Here is a 15,588-nt window from a genome sequence, read left to right as displayed (position 1 = left end):
CCATTAACAAAAGGGAATTAATGAATACTACTCTCCAGACAGAGCTGATTAGATTGACTCTTGTAGAAGGAATTTGTGCAAGTTAGAGGGATAATAATAACGTGCCTAAAACAAGCCTTAGTATCCATCTTCATTTGTTGCTATAAAAACAAATGTTTTGGACAGTGTCAAAAGGACTATATTTCATACATCTTCAAATCCTCAGCCATCTTCCATTATGGTAATAATTTGAGAATGTCTAATAGACAGTATCTATTCACTACATAAATAAGGCCTGTGGGCATTAGGCGAAGAAGTGGATGAGATATTTCTTCCTCGTCCTTCTAGGCCTGCATGATAAGAGCTGATCTTACTCAATACGTCCTAAATCCCACCACTTGACAGCTTAATTACTGCAAACACAGAGTCAGGATTTTCCCTCGAGTTTCGATCCACATACGCTTCTCAAACGGCAGCAGCAGGATTTTGAATTTAAACCTTTTTGAATTTGTCATGCACAAACTGAATCATTCAACTCAAATTGAACTTGTAGTTCAGGACTAGAAACTGAATTGAATTAACATTGCATTTAGTTTTAAAATTCAAATTTCAACATGAATATATTCAGTTTTAATATGGTAGATATTGCATTAATTGTATGTGTATCAAGTTTACAAACTAAACTCAAAAAAAGAAAAGTCCTCTCACTCTCGACTGAGTTTATTTTCAGCAAATTTAACATGTGTAAATATTTGTATGAACATAACAAAATTCAACAACTGAGACAAACTGAACAAGTCCCACAGACATGTGACTAACAGAAATGGAATAATATGTCCCTGAACAAAAGGAGGGGGGGTCAAAATCAAAAGTAACAGTCAGTATCTGGTATGGCCACCAGCTGCATTAAGTACAGCAGTGCATCTCCTCCTCATGGACTGCACCAGATTTGCCAGTTCTTGCTGTGAGATGTTTACCCACTTTTCCACCAAGGCACCTGCAAGTTCCCGGACATTTCTGGGGGGAATGGCCCTAGCCCTCACCCTCCGATCCAACAGGTCCCAGACGTGTTCAACGGGATTGAGATCCGGGCTCTTCGCTGGCCATGGCACAACACTGACATTCCGGTCTTGCAGGAAATCACGCACAGAACGAGCAGTATGGCTGGTGGCATTGTCATGCTGGAGGGTCATGTCAGGATGAGCCTGCAGGAAGGGTACCACATGAGGGAGGAGGATGTCTTCCCTGAAATGCACAGCATTGAGATTGCCTGCAATGACAACAAGCTCAGTCCGATGACGCTGTGACACACCGCCCCAGACCATGACGGACCCTCTACCTCCAAAATCGATCCCGCTCCAGACTATAGGCCTCGGCGTATCGCTCATTCCTTCGATGATAAACGCAAATTTGACCATCACCCCTAGTGAGACAAAACTGCGACTCGTCAGTGAAGAAACAGGAAACAGTGTTTAAACCCATTGACAGTGAAGATCTGAGAAGTTATTTGGATTTTTACTAATTATCTTTGTAAGACAGGGTCCTGAAAAAGGGACATTTATTTTTTTCCTGAGTTTATAATTTCAATTCTAGCAAAGTTTCATATATTCAATTCAATTCTGATTCAAAACCACATCCGGGTACTTTTCCAGACAGGAAAGGTAGAGGAGAACAGATGCTCTGTATGTTAAACAGTAGCTGCTGGCGGTTCTGAAGCCAATGTGACATGTTGAATAGATTTTCTTCCTATGAATTTGTTTCTAGCGTTTGAACCATTTTGGCTATAAGGTATTATGACCCCATTCCTGAAAGCGAAGACTCTTGAACATGGACGTGCCTTCTGTTCACCTTTATTATATTCACAGGCCGCGCAGGAGACGTTAGAATAAAAAAAACTTTTTGTATTAAACTTAATTTGGCCACCATAAAAATATAGTTCTATAACCCTGTAACATTCAGGACAACAAGCTGCTTTCTTAACGAGTAGCCTACCGCTTCCCCCCCTGATTCCTCTCATCCCGAGACTCGAACTCGGGACATCTGCCTCGCAAACACAAACACACGTGACCACCCTCCTGAGGTGTTCCAACCCAACACACTATTGAAAAGGCCTTCTTCAAATTGCCCAAGGGGTGACACTTCAGGCTGATGAGTGAGTTTCACAGAACCCCATCTGCTACATTCACCTCCCAAACTCACTCCACGGTGACCCAAGTGGTTGAGCTCAGCACAACTGTAGATCCAAGTCCAGTGGCACCATTGTAAGGGACGTCACGCTGCCTGCTTAGCGAGTACCGCTTCCCCCTGATTCAGCTCATACGGAGACTCGAACTCAGGACTTCTGCCCCGAAAAGACTCTTGGCCACCCTCCTGAAGCATTCCAACACATCGTGCTATTAAAAAAGGCCTTCTTCAATTGCGTAATGGGCGAAACTTCAGGCCGAGGAGTGACTTTCACAGATCTCCACCTGCTGCACTAATACAAGTCTTCAAGATACAGCAAGGTTACTCCTTAAAAAAGAGCATAGTTTGGTGATTCATGCTTATGTGATGAGCAACCTGAAGACGTATTCGTTTGACGTGTTAGTTTCAAGTCTCCAGCAAGGGAAGTTATTATAACGGTGTGACTGACTAGACAAAGACTGTGTTAGCCTGCTGAGCTAAAGCCTAGGGATTGGTCTTGTGACTAGGATTTGTCTATTCAAGGAGGTCGTCAAAGGGGGGTGGATGAGCAACTTGTCTGAGACCTGCAAAGTTGCATTGTCTGGCGAACAGGAGACCTGGGTTAGAACCATTGAGATATAAAACAGTTCTATCTATGGTTAGAACCCCATCAGTCAAACTAACACGTCTTCAGGTCTCAGGCAAGGTTGCTCATCACATGCATGGATCACCAAACCACCTCTGCTGCACTCTCATTAAACGTGGTGCACAGATCCTCCGGAAATTGTTGTTGTGCAGGAGGCCTGATTTCAAACCCAGTCAGTTATATTGGTGCTGTGATCTCTGAGTGTGAGGTCAAAGGGGGGATGAAACCTAACTGCGGTGGTTTGATGAACCATGCCATTTTGATGAGAAGGCCTAACATTGCTGGAGACTTGAAGATTTGTGTCAGCTTCCTGAACTCCTCCCCATAGGCTTAAGCTAAGTGGGCTAACACAGCCTTGTAAAATGCAGGAGACCTGGTTCAAAACCAGTCAGTCACATATTAAACAAGGAGTAGAAAGGCTAGTCCCTGTGATCATCATAGAGGGGAGAGTCTTAGCTTTCAGGAATGGGGTCATACTAGCTTATAGACAAAACGGTTAAAACGCTAGAGCCAAATTCATAGGAAGGAAATCAATTCAACATGTCACATTGGTGGTTTCTGAAGCTAGAGGCTACTGTTGACAACAGAGAGCGTTTGATTCTATATCTTTCTTGGCTGGCAAAGTACCAGGACGTTGTGTCTGTTTTTGAATCTGAATTTAGAGAACTGAATTTAAAAACGGAATCTGAATGCACCGGAGAAGTTGAATATATGAAACGTTGACAAACTTAAATTATTGGTTGTAAACTTAATACACGGACAATGAATGCAATATATAGCATTTATATTGAAACTGAATATATAAATATTGAATATATAAATTGAAATGGAAATTTTAAGCTGAATGCAATTCATTCAATTCAGTTTCAAATCGTGAACGATAAATTCAAATGAATGAATTCAATGATTAAATTGCATTATCATCAAAAAACAAGTTCAAGTTCATTATCTTAATACACAGTAAAAAATGATGGAATTCAAATACAATCTCTGTTGGCACTGAAATCGCTCCGTAAGAAACGTGAGAATAGACCGATTTTGTTTCAAGACTTTTGTATTACTCCTTTTTCGGCAATCTTAGTTTATAATCACACACACCCCTACTCCTATAGGCTAACCCTTGCCCTCCACATCAGCACACGCTGAAACTGGAGCCGCAGGTATTTTGGAGAAGCTCATTTCAGAAGGTTATTGGTTCAATTGTCCATGTTAATCTGTGAAGCTGAGAGAGACAGACCTCTGGACAGCCTCCCTAATTAAGAAGAGGGGACCTGCACCACCGTCTAACTCGAACCATCACAAAGACCACAGTCATCCCCAGTCCCACACCACTATCCCATTACCACTTCAGCCAGCCAGCCACCACTATCACACTATCACCCAGGGTCTGACCGCTCAAGCAGAGAGAAAGAGGATCCCCTAAAGCTTCTGGAATCGGTCACTGCATCATCATAAATGACTAGTCTAACCAGAAACCAGAGACATAGGCCTACATCTTAAGCATATTATAGGTTTACCACAAGCGACCTAATAATCTAAAGCACTGACTGTACAAAACATTAGGAACACCTGCTCTTTCCATTGCATAGACTGACCAGGTGAAAGCTATGAGCCCTTGACCAGGTGAAAGATATGTCACTTGTTAAATCCACTTCAAAATCAGTGTAGATGAAAGGGAGGAGACAGGTTAAAGAAGGATTTTCTAGCCTTGAGGCAATTGAGACATGGATTGTGTACAGTGTATTCGAAAAGTTCAGACCCCTTCTCTTTCTCCATATTTTGTTACGTTACAGCCTTAATGTGAAATATATTCAATATTTTTTTCCCCTAATCAATCGACACACAATACCCCATAATGACAAAGCGAAGACAGAAATACCTTTTTACATAAGTATTCCGACCCTTCGCTATGAGATTCGAAATGGAGCACAGGTGCATTCCGTTTCCATTGATCATTCTTGAGATGTTTCTAAAACTTGATTGGAATCCACCTGTGGTAAATTCAATTGATTGGACATGATTTGGAAAGGCACACACCTGTCTATATAGGTCTCACAGTTGACAGTGTATGTCAGAGCAATAACCAAGCCATGAGGTCGAAGAAATTGTCTGTAGAGCTCAGAGACAGGATTGTGTCAAGGCCATGATCTGTGGAAGGGTACCCCAAAAATGTCTTCAGCATTGGAGGTCCCAATAACACAGTGCCCCCCCCCAAAAAAGTTTGGAACCACCAAGACTCTTCCTAGAGCTGGCTGACCAGTCAAACTGAGCAATCAGGGGAGAAGGGCCTTGCTCAGGGAGAGGAGTTCCTCTGTGGAAATGGAAGAACCTTCCAGAAGGACAACCATCTCTGCAGCGCTACATCAATCAAACCTTTATAGTAGATTGGCCAGACAGTTGCCAGTCCTCAGTAAAAGGCACATGACAGCCCACTTGGAGTTTGCCAAAAGGCACCTAAAGGACTCTCAGACCTTGAGAAACAAGATTATCTGGATTGATGGAACCAAGATTGAACTCTTTGACCTGAATGCCAAGCCTTACATCTGGAGGAAACCTGGCACCATCCTTACGGTGAAGCATGGTGTTGGCAGCATCATGCTGTGGGGATGTTTTTCAGTGGCAGGGACTGGGAGACTAGTCAATGGAAAGATGAACGGGGAAAAGTACAGAGAGATTCTTGATGACAATCTGCTCCAGAGCGCTCAGGACCTTAGACTGGGGCAAAGGTTCAACTTCCAACAGGACAACGGCCATAACCACACAGCCAAGACAACGTAGGAGTGGTTTCAAGGACATTCAGAGACTTGTCCTGAGTGGCCCAGCCAGAGACCGAACCCGAAAATAGCTGTGCAGCAACGCACCCCATCCAACCTGACAGAGCTTGAGAGGATCTGCAGAGAAGAATGGGAGAAACTCCACAAATACAGGTATGCCAAGCTTGTAGTGTCATACCCAAGAAGACTAGAGGCTGTGATCGCTGCCAAAGATGCTTCAACAACATACTGAGTAAAGGGCCTGAATACATAAGTAAATGTGATTTATTTATTTTTTATATAAATGGGTGTAGATTGATGAGGGGAAAAAACTGTAAATATATTTTAGAATAAGGCTGTAACGTAACAAAATGTGAAACAAGTCAAGGGGTTTGAATACTTTGTGTGCCATTCAGAGGATGAATGGGCAAGACAAAAGATTTAAGTGCCTTTGAACGCGGTATGGCAGTAGGTGCCAGGCTCACCGGTTTGAGTGTGTCAAGAACTGCAACGCTGCTGGGTTTTCACCACCACAGTTTCCCATGCGTATCAAGAATGGTCCGCCACCCAAAGGACATCCACCCAACTTGGCAACTGTGTGACGCATTGGAGTCACCAGCATCCTTTCGACACATGCCCCGACGAATTGAGGCTCTTCTGAAGGCAAAAAGGGGTGGAACATTAGGAAGGTGTTCCTAATGTTTTGTACACTCAGTGTAGTAACCTACATTGGGGTATGAAGAAATTGAACAAAATGGCAACCGTAGAAGTTTGTGAAGATATATTAGTTAAGCCTGAGGTTGTGAAAGGATGGGTGGGAAGGCCAGGCTACATTCCATAGCTATTGTCGTGCTGTTTCTGTTGCCGTTTCTGTATGTGACAGGGAGGCTCACCCTGACAACAGGTGGATTAAGGTACCTTTCCCTTATTGTACTACTGCAGGCCTACAGCTCTTGGAGCTGGGCTGAGGCTCAACTAGTTTGGAACCACACTGTGCTTTCGTTGTACAAACACTGACTGCCTGGGCCTCAGAACATTCCTCCCCTGACCAACCGCCTGCATGTCAATCAAACACACTGGCTGTGCATGGGGGGGGGGGGGGGGGGGGGGGGGGGGGGGGTTGGATGATTGACAAGGAAACTACTGCAGTTGGGGAAATATCACAGAAGTAGGTAGCATGCCCACCACCCAGCCTGCATCCCCCAACAATAGAGTGGAGGTAGAAATAGAAACAACCCCATCTACCACACCACGGCTTCCTCAGTCCACTGTCCTCATCCTCTGTTTAGTGGCGTCAGCATTTCCAGAGCCGCTGTCTGTGATTGCCCCAACAATGGAGCTGTTGTGGTGGCTGGTTGTTAGCAAGTCAGCCAAAAACCCCAATACAAACATGTGGAAGGCAGTGAAACTACACAAATAAACAGTCCAGTGACAGGGTGTCACTCAAACCCATTCAGAGAGGCTCTTCAATTGTTTCACGCTAACCTGAGGCGGCAACCAAGCAAACAAAGCTGTAATTGGTATTCTAGTCCAAATGTTGTATGAAAACTGATGTAAAATCAAGACAAATACTGTACTTAAGCGAAAAACTCACCAGAAGCGGCTGGGCGGAACAAACAGAGTGAGGCGGGTGGAAAGGACAGGACAGGCAGAGCCTGTATGCTAGCAGGATAGTCCATATCTCCAATCACCTTCGCTGATAGCGATGTTGTGTTTCTATTAAGTGGATGCGTTGATGTTATTTAACATGTATGGTAAAGCCTTAACCTGTCGCTACCTCTCAACTGAAATGAGCTTGGGAAAAAAGTGAACAAAGACAACATTTCCCTGTGTGACTACAGTGCCAGACAAAAACACAAAAAGAGACATTCTAATTGAGCAAGGCGTCAAAGCGGACAACCTGCCCGCCTGGCTTCGGTTGGGTCATTATAATTCAAAACAATGAGTTCTAAAATATATGACACACACGCCTCGCATGCTCACCTTTTGTGTGGAGGAATGGATAGTTGTAGCAGTAGGTCTATAGAAGGCAAATAGGACACTAGGCTAGTAGGCCGCACGCTATTGTGGAGGATCATCACTGTTGGGCAAACCACAGGTCTTAACCCCCCCCCAAGTTAATAAAACTAAATACCCGACATTTCAAAAATGATTGAACCAACAGATAAAACCAGTGGGTCAGTCAGGGAATTTGTCATATAGCCTACCCGCAAGAAATTATAGAAGGGTTAATTAAATTTGTGGGACAGGGAGGAAGGGAATAATAAATCACATTGACTGATTAATATACCTGAGCTCCTCCGGACCAGATCTGCCTGCCTGTCCCAGTGGGAAGAGCCAGGCAGCCAGGCCAGGGAGGGAAAGAGTAAGTCTCCTACTGGCCCTGTAACAGATAAGACAGCTCTGGTAATCTGACTCTAAGTCCGTGGATAAAGGCAGCGTGTCTCTTCTCGGCCCATCTGTCAACACCTGTGGGGTAATTAGGCCTAATTATGAGAGAGTCCGCTTCCCCTTCATGTTATTAAATAAGAGCCAGCTCCTCCAGCCAGGTATCGCTCAACACCGGCAAGGGGCTGGCGACCTTCAGATCAAACGCAGCCACTACCTGTGTCCCCTGCCCCGCAGAGCTTGCTGCTTATATGAAGGGGGGGGGGGGCTTCAAAGTTGTGGAATAACGGCTGTCCAGACCACATTCCTTCAGTGGCTCTTTGGAGTTGGTAGCTGCCTCTCACATGATAGTTAGCCACCCACCTGAGCTGCCCCTGTCATATTATGCCATTCATAAATACGAGCAGGACATACAGATCACAGGGAGGCTGTTACGGAAAATATACTACCCAGTCTCCCACTACCCATTATGTAGAGAGAACAGGGCCAGGGTCTGATTATAATCATCAAATTTCAGCCTTGATAAGCATGAGGAAAATGACAAGCACCTTGCAGAGCATTCACACACACACATTCTGAATAGCCTGCTTTTACAGGTTATTTTAATTAACAATATATTTCTACTACAGGTTTGACCTACTTGGCTAAACACATTACGGTAGGTTCCATGGCAACTAAGAAATGCCTCCTTTAGTGAGATCATACCTCAGCTATTAGTCATTGTTTTTTATTGGAACAGTCTTATCTTGCATTTCCCCCTTTTCTCGCTGTTCCTCTGTGGGCACTTCCACTTCACTGGGGCCTGGCTGCATTGACTCTAACCATTAGTCAGCCTTTCTTCTGAGACCCTCCCCACATCTAGGGCTGTTACGGTGACTGTATTACCGCCTCACCGGTGGTCACAAGTCATGACCGTAGTCAAATTCCACATGACCTTTTAGTCAACGTTACTAGGCTTCTCCAAGCTCTGATGCTGCCAATGGTCGTTAGTAGGCTACCAAACTTGCTAACGGGTACCAAACTTGCTAACGGGTACTATTGTCCCTTTAAATCCCTCTGACATCAATAGAAATGTATATGAAAAATCTAATCAAACACTTCATGAGAGCCCATGAGCTCAAGTTGCGCAACATTTCTATAGGCTATGTAATTGCGGGAGAAAACAGAGTGATGGCCACTAATAAAAAGAGGAGGATCCCATCAGCTTTCTATAGGCTAGGCCTACTATATGTTTCTCAACTTTCCTAATATTACGCACATTGCTTCTCTTTACAACAGGAGTATAGCCTACCTGGCTGGCATGAAAATGAACCATGGGAAAAGCAGAGGACGAGCCAGCAGCAGCAGAGACAAGGAAACAGCCCTTGCCTTAGCCTAATTGTCTACGAAAATTGAGGAGAGGGGAAACTAAACTTAATTAGGTCTATAATCAATAGCCTAACTGTTAAAATGTGCCTGGCTTTATAAATAGTCCATATTGATCTACAGAACTGAGACAGATTTTGCTTTTGTTGCCTGTTTGAGTGTTTAATAGCTTACTGATTCTGCGAGCACCAAGCCTCATGCAATGGCAAAATGTTGGATAAAGCAATTTCACAGATTCAGCTGTTTTTAAATCTTTGCTATGCTGTAATAAAGGCTTTACAATTTATTTGGTTATAATAGACTGGTATTGCTTATCATTTATTCAGTGTTCTTTACACTGTTCAAAAGAGTCTCTCGCTCCTATACACTCCTTTTTCTTGATCTCCTTATTGTTATAATTACTATTATTATGATCATCATTATAATAATAAGTAATGTCATTATCATTAGTAGGTTTAGTATAGCAGCCTTGTATAAACACCATCGAACTGTAGGCCTAAGAGCGCATCCTGTTTGGTCTTAATACCGTAACTTACTTAGGCCTATATTTCAATATATAGTGTAGTGCAGGGCTGCCCAACCCTCTTCCTGTAGATCAACTGTGCTGTAGGTTCTCAATCCAACCCTAATTTAGCATATCTGATTCAGCTAGGTAAGTTCTTGTTGAGCAGCTAATAAGTAGAACCAGGTATGTTAAATTAGGGTTGGACAGAAAACCCAGAGGACAGTAGATCTCCAGAAAGAGGGATGGGCAGCCCTGGCCTAGTGTATCACAAGACATTCATGCTTTGAAATGCAATCAAGCATTTTAGTTTTTAAATAAATATCAAAAAGGGAGGTTTCAGCTTTGAATAATTAGCCTAAACAATAAATAAACGGCAATTCACGAACGCATGCAACCGTTTTTTTGCTCTGTAATAAGGGCTTTAGATATCATTTCTCTCGTTAGAAACAACACTCCGGTACATGTATTTATTTAGTGTTGTTTACACTGTTCCAAATGGTCAGAAAAATGTATATTGTAATCTGACATCAACTTCATGACACACAATACCTCTCGCAACTCTTGCTCCTATACCCTCCTTTATCTGGATCTCCAGTAGTTTCCACAACTAACTCAATGTCTTCCACAGATCTGACTTCCCCTTTCCCTCCTGAGCAACCAGTAAACATTTGCCCGTTTCAAGTACATTTTTCACATCCTCCTCATCTATTTTATTGTCATGTGTTACTGTGTTCAGAGTTTGTTATAACCAATGTATTGATGTGATTATGATAGGCTATAGATCAGACCCTATTGGTCAAGTAAAGAGAGCAAGGGTCGAGGGAATAGTGGATGTTTTTCCTAAACAAATTAGAGATTTCGGTAACAAAAATGTTCAGTCTGAAACAAGTAATAAAATATACGGATAAAATGATGTGGCATCTTCAGCACACAGAGCGCAATAAACACTTGCTGTGGTGCTTTTTTGCTGCAGTAGGGTGGAGCGCGAGACAATGTGCTCCAGTCACACAGACATTGTCTGTAAAAAACAATGTAAACAGTGTGACCGTCGGGGTCTTTCTTTAGTCAATTGTGTGTCATAATTATTGAATCAAACAGTGTTTAAAGCATCAGACAGTCTCAGTGCATATGTAGTTGATTTTATTCAAACACATAGGGTGTGACTGTCTTGCGCTTTATTACAAATGCCAAGCCACTCACCGACCATTGTACATTGTACCAAATGGTAGGTTGGACCTCACTTTTTTTTTTTGCGCAGAAAGATACATTTGTATGTGTTCATCTACAAAGCCCCTTTGGGTGAACTCACTCTTTACCTCTGTAGTCTGGTCTACTTCACCACCAGCAGTTACCATACCCAGTCTGCTAGGTGGTTGCTACATAAAGTCCCCAGGACATTCACAGTATTAGACAAGACTTCTCTTCTTGTGCCCCAGACACATGGAATAATCTACAATCCATGCTTCATCTAGATATGTTAGTGACACTGAATTCATTCAAAATATTGATGGGAGACTCTGTTACAGAGGAGTGTAAATGCTTTTTTTTATAGGCTGGATCATGTTGTTGTATTGTTGTATCTTTTAATTCTGTAATGTATTGATTGTTGCTACCTTCCCTTGAAAAAGAGACTCTGGGTCTCAATGGGCTTTTCCTGGTTAAATAAAAGGTTAAATAAATAAAATAAATACATGGAAAATAAGTTTAAACATTTCAATCAATCGATTGGTTGAAAGAACAGGACGATTCTCGGTCGACCAATATTTGTTTTAGTCAGGGACCGCTGTACTATGTTTGGAATATTTATTTCTCGCATAATAAAATAGGTCAACTTTTGTACTATAGGGGATAGTAGATTGATATAGGCCAGTCCTTTTGCTGTTTGTTAGGCCTACTCATCTTGTTGGCTGACAAAAAGTAAACGTGGACGGTTCTTCCAACATCTTCAATTTGCGCCTCGGAAGTCTTATCTCGCGTTTCCCTTTTCCTCCATGGGTATTTCCACTTCCCTGGGGGCCAGGCTGCCTTGACTCTTTAACCATTAGTCAGCCTTTTCTTCCGACCCTCCCCACATCCCTGCCAATACTATCAGATTCTCCCGAGGAGGAAACCAACAGGCTGAATGGAGACCCGGGTCCATTATAAAACCTCAGTTTATTCAACAGCATAGGAAGTGGAAGGGACACACGCCCTTTTATTGTGTGACTGATCGGCTGGTGGGGAGGGTATCTGGACTGGAATAACTTGACACCCCAGCACAGCGGCAGCTAGCCTAGATAGAGGGTAAAGTCAGACACAAGTGCACCCAAGCCCACTGTCATTCATGGCGCCAATGGGGGGGGAAGAGGAGGCATTGTTCCCGTCAATGGCGTGACTGCTGAACTGGGGCCATGGTAGATAAGGGACTCTAATACCATACAAGCCTCAATCAAGCAGGCAGGCAGGCACTGATGGAGCACTTTGTCGCTGCATCGTCCTGACTTAGGGCAACAGGTACCTCTGTCTTATCTGTTTGTATTATCACCAATTCCCTCCTCTTGGGGTTTTACCTGCACACTTCAGGATAGCGGGACAAGAGGATTGGCTGCTATTCATCACCAGCCTACACCACTGCTGTACTCCTCTGGCTAACCACCTGATGTGCCCTCTCCAAGACATAACAAATCAATAAAATTGACTAACTAGTTAGACAACTTTTTTGGCTCTCAATTTAATCACTGTTCTCATCTGCACTCTTGTATCACACATTCTCCTGACATGTTTAAAGTGTGTGCATAACAACCTGTGTGACACTATTCTTCCTTGATAGCCTGTTACTAATGTTGGTGTTAGTCTCTTACTAACGTTGGTGTTGAACAGGAAGCAGGGATCTAGCAGGGATTCATATCTAAGAGTTTGCTGTAAACAATGCAATCTAGCTTGATTTACCTATACAGATGCAGTTACACTACAATTGTATGTATTGTCAACGTTTAAGATATTAATATTTAACTACTCGCTAGAAGCTTCTATCCCAGCTAACGTTAGCCTAGCTAGCACAGGCTTTCCAATGCAGTGTGCTTATTAGCTATCTAAGTCCACAGGCTATCAACATTTGCAAAAAAAACACAGCACTAGCTCTTTAACGTGAGTCCAAATACCAGTCATACTAACAATAGGAAAAACGATACATTATCAATGTGCATGTAATTTGAAAGGTGTCAAGGAAGGTACCTTAGCAAAGCGTAGGGAAGCGATGCAAAACAAGCGCCGGTTGAACTTGAAGGACCCTTCTTTTCAGTCGTCCTTACCAGTGCCTGAATTCTTTTTGTTGCAGTTCATGCGCTGACAGGCTGGACCACTGAGCTTTTGGCTCTACCAACGCCAACTGAGTGCCCTTTTCTCTCGTAGTGTAAACGAAACAATTAGAATTTCTAAAGATTAGCCTACAGTAAATGCAATACTAAAGAGAAATTATCATGATAATATAACATGTTATATCAGATGTGTGCTGTGTTTACAATTAATTAATGGCACAACCTAACACGTCTGAATCTGAGTGTAGGCCTATATGAATAGCCCAAGGATAATACAAATTTCACATTTATTAAATCTATCAGATTCAGTCATAGCATATGAAAATATGAAGCCCCATAAAAGCCACTCAACTTGTAAGGTGGTCACTAATAATACCACTGACAATTTAGCAATGCAATCTAAATATTCTCTGCATATGTTCAATCTGAAACCTGGATTTGATTTGAGAGATCCCGAGTCCCGTCAAAGACAGAATATGCTGTTTCTGGAGAGCACAGCTGAGGTTTGAAAATAGACGAGTAGAATCTGCAAAACCTTTGGCAAGGTATACTGAGCAAACGAGACTATATTTAAAAATATATTTTTTTCAGTCTAATTGAGAAAGAGAAAAAAACAAGCCCCTAATCCACAGAGCACACAGTGTCCTTTCATGAGTGTGCTGGGAGAGACCTTTATTTGTCCATTCCTATCATAGAAAATAGGTTTCAAGCTCGGCTGGGTCTGAGCGAGAAGATTAGATGTAACCAGAGTGTTTTAAACCTCTTTAGGGGCCATGGATTAAGGCTGGAAGATGGCTACATTGAGCCATTCCCCCTCACTCCTAAATGAAACAATAAAGAATACAAGAATACAGGTGTTCGGTCAAAAATACTGTTAGGGACCAAGGAAGAATTTGGCATGAAGAAGAATTAATGTACAGTGTGACGTATTGTCTTTATGAGGGCTTGGAAATATGCCACACACATGGTCATGAATGATTACTTTACATCAACCACAGCTGAAAAACCAAAAAGAAGTGGGAGAGAAAGAACCACTTCATATACCTGTAGCTAATGTGATGGGAGGGAGGAGGAAGAGAATGCAGACGGTCGATGGAGGGAATGAAGAGGAGGGGAGAGGAGGAAGGAGGGGCGTCTGTGGTTAAATCAATTACAGCTAATGGAGGTGGCAGGATTATGACCAGTGGAGGGCCACAGGAACATGTCTGCTGACTGGCCTGGTCAAATGCCATGCCCTACATCTTCATCAATTATTGGTGGCTGTGTCTCAGTTTACCCCGTGTGGATGACAATGTCTGCCAGCCCAGTGCACCTGGGTGCCAGTGCCCCGGTCTCCCTGGGTGCAAGGAGGGGGGGGGGGGGGGGTACTATGATCACTATTATCCATCCAACCAAGAGAGAAGGGGCAAGCAGGTCATCTTACAGCTCATCACCAAATTAGAAAGACTTTAGGTTGTCCAGCCCAGCCGGGTCCTGTTGTTGGTTGGACCTGACCATGCAGCCAAACCGTAGATAGAACTAGAATCAGTCTCCTGTCACTCACTCAGAATGGTCTTCTCTCTCACCACAGAGGAGATACACCAACCATCCAGTGCAAAACACTCAACAAGACATCAGCGTTAGTTCATTGATTCATACCATACAGTAATGGATACATACCATACAGTAATGGATACATACCATAGAGTAATGGATACATACCATACAGTAATGGATACATACCATACAGTAATGGATACATACCATACAGTAATGGATACATACCATACAGTAATGGATACATAACATACAGTAATGGATACATACCATACAGTAATGGATACATACCATACAGTAATGGATACATACCATACAGTAATGGATACATACCATACAGTAATGGATACATACCATAGAGTAATGGATACATACCATACAGTAATGGATACATACCATACAGTAATGGATACATACCATACAGTATTGGATACATACCATACAGTAATGGATAAATACCATACAGTAATGGATACATACCATACAGTAATGGATACATACCATACAGTAATGGATACATACCATACAGTAATGGATACATACCATACAGTAATGGATACATACCATACAGTAATGGATACATACCATACAGTAATGGATACATACCATACAGTAATGGATACATACCATACAGTATTGGATACATACCATACAGTAATGGATACATACCATACAGTAATGGATACATACCATACAGTAATGGATACATACCATACAGTAATGGATACATACCATACAGTAATGGATACATACCATACAGTAATGGATACATACCATACAGTATTGGATACATACCATACAGTAATGGATACATACCATACAGTAATGGATACATACCATACAGTAATGGATACATACCATACAGTAATGGATACATACCATACAGTAATGGATACATTCGGTAATGGATACATACCATACAGTAATGAATACATACCATACAGTAATGGATACATA

General features: G+C 42.5%; 1 protein-coding gene across 3 annotated transcripts in view; it reads right to left on the bottom strand.

Moving 5' to 3' along the window:
- gnb1l (guanine nucleotide binding protein (G protein), beta polypeptide 1-like) overlaps positions 1–13,152 on the bottom strand; it is a 29,692-nt gene extending 16,540 nt beyond the window's left edge. For 2 of the 3 annotated variants that reach the window (XM_031805195.1, XM_020473974.2), the window contains exon 1: positions 13,013–13,131. The gene's annotated coding sequence lies outside the window, so the exon portion shown is untranslated. Of the gene's footprint in view, positions 1–6,026; positions 6,199–13,012 lie in introns of all 3 variants that reach the window. The other variant, XM_031805191.1, reaches the window with a different exon arrangement.
- Between the last annotated feature and the right edge of the window lie 2,436 nt (positions 13,153–15,588).

Source organism: Oncorhynchus kisutch, linkage group LG3 (assembly GCF_002021735.2).
Source record: "Oncorhynchus kisutch isolate 150728-3 linkage group LG3, Okis_V2, whole genome shotgun sequence".
NCBI classification, from domain to species: domain Eukaryota; kingdom Metazoa; phylum Chordata; class Actinopteri; order Salmoniformes; family Salmonidae; genus Oncorhynchus; species Oncorhynchus kisutch.
The sequence above is the reverse complement of the archived record's forward strand: the minus strand, read 5'-3'. Positions and strand labels throughout refer to the sequence as shown.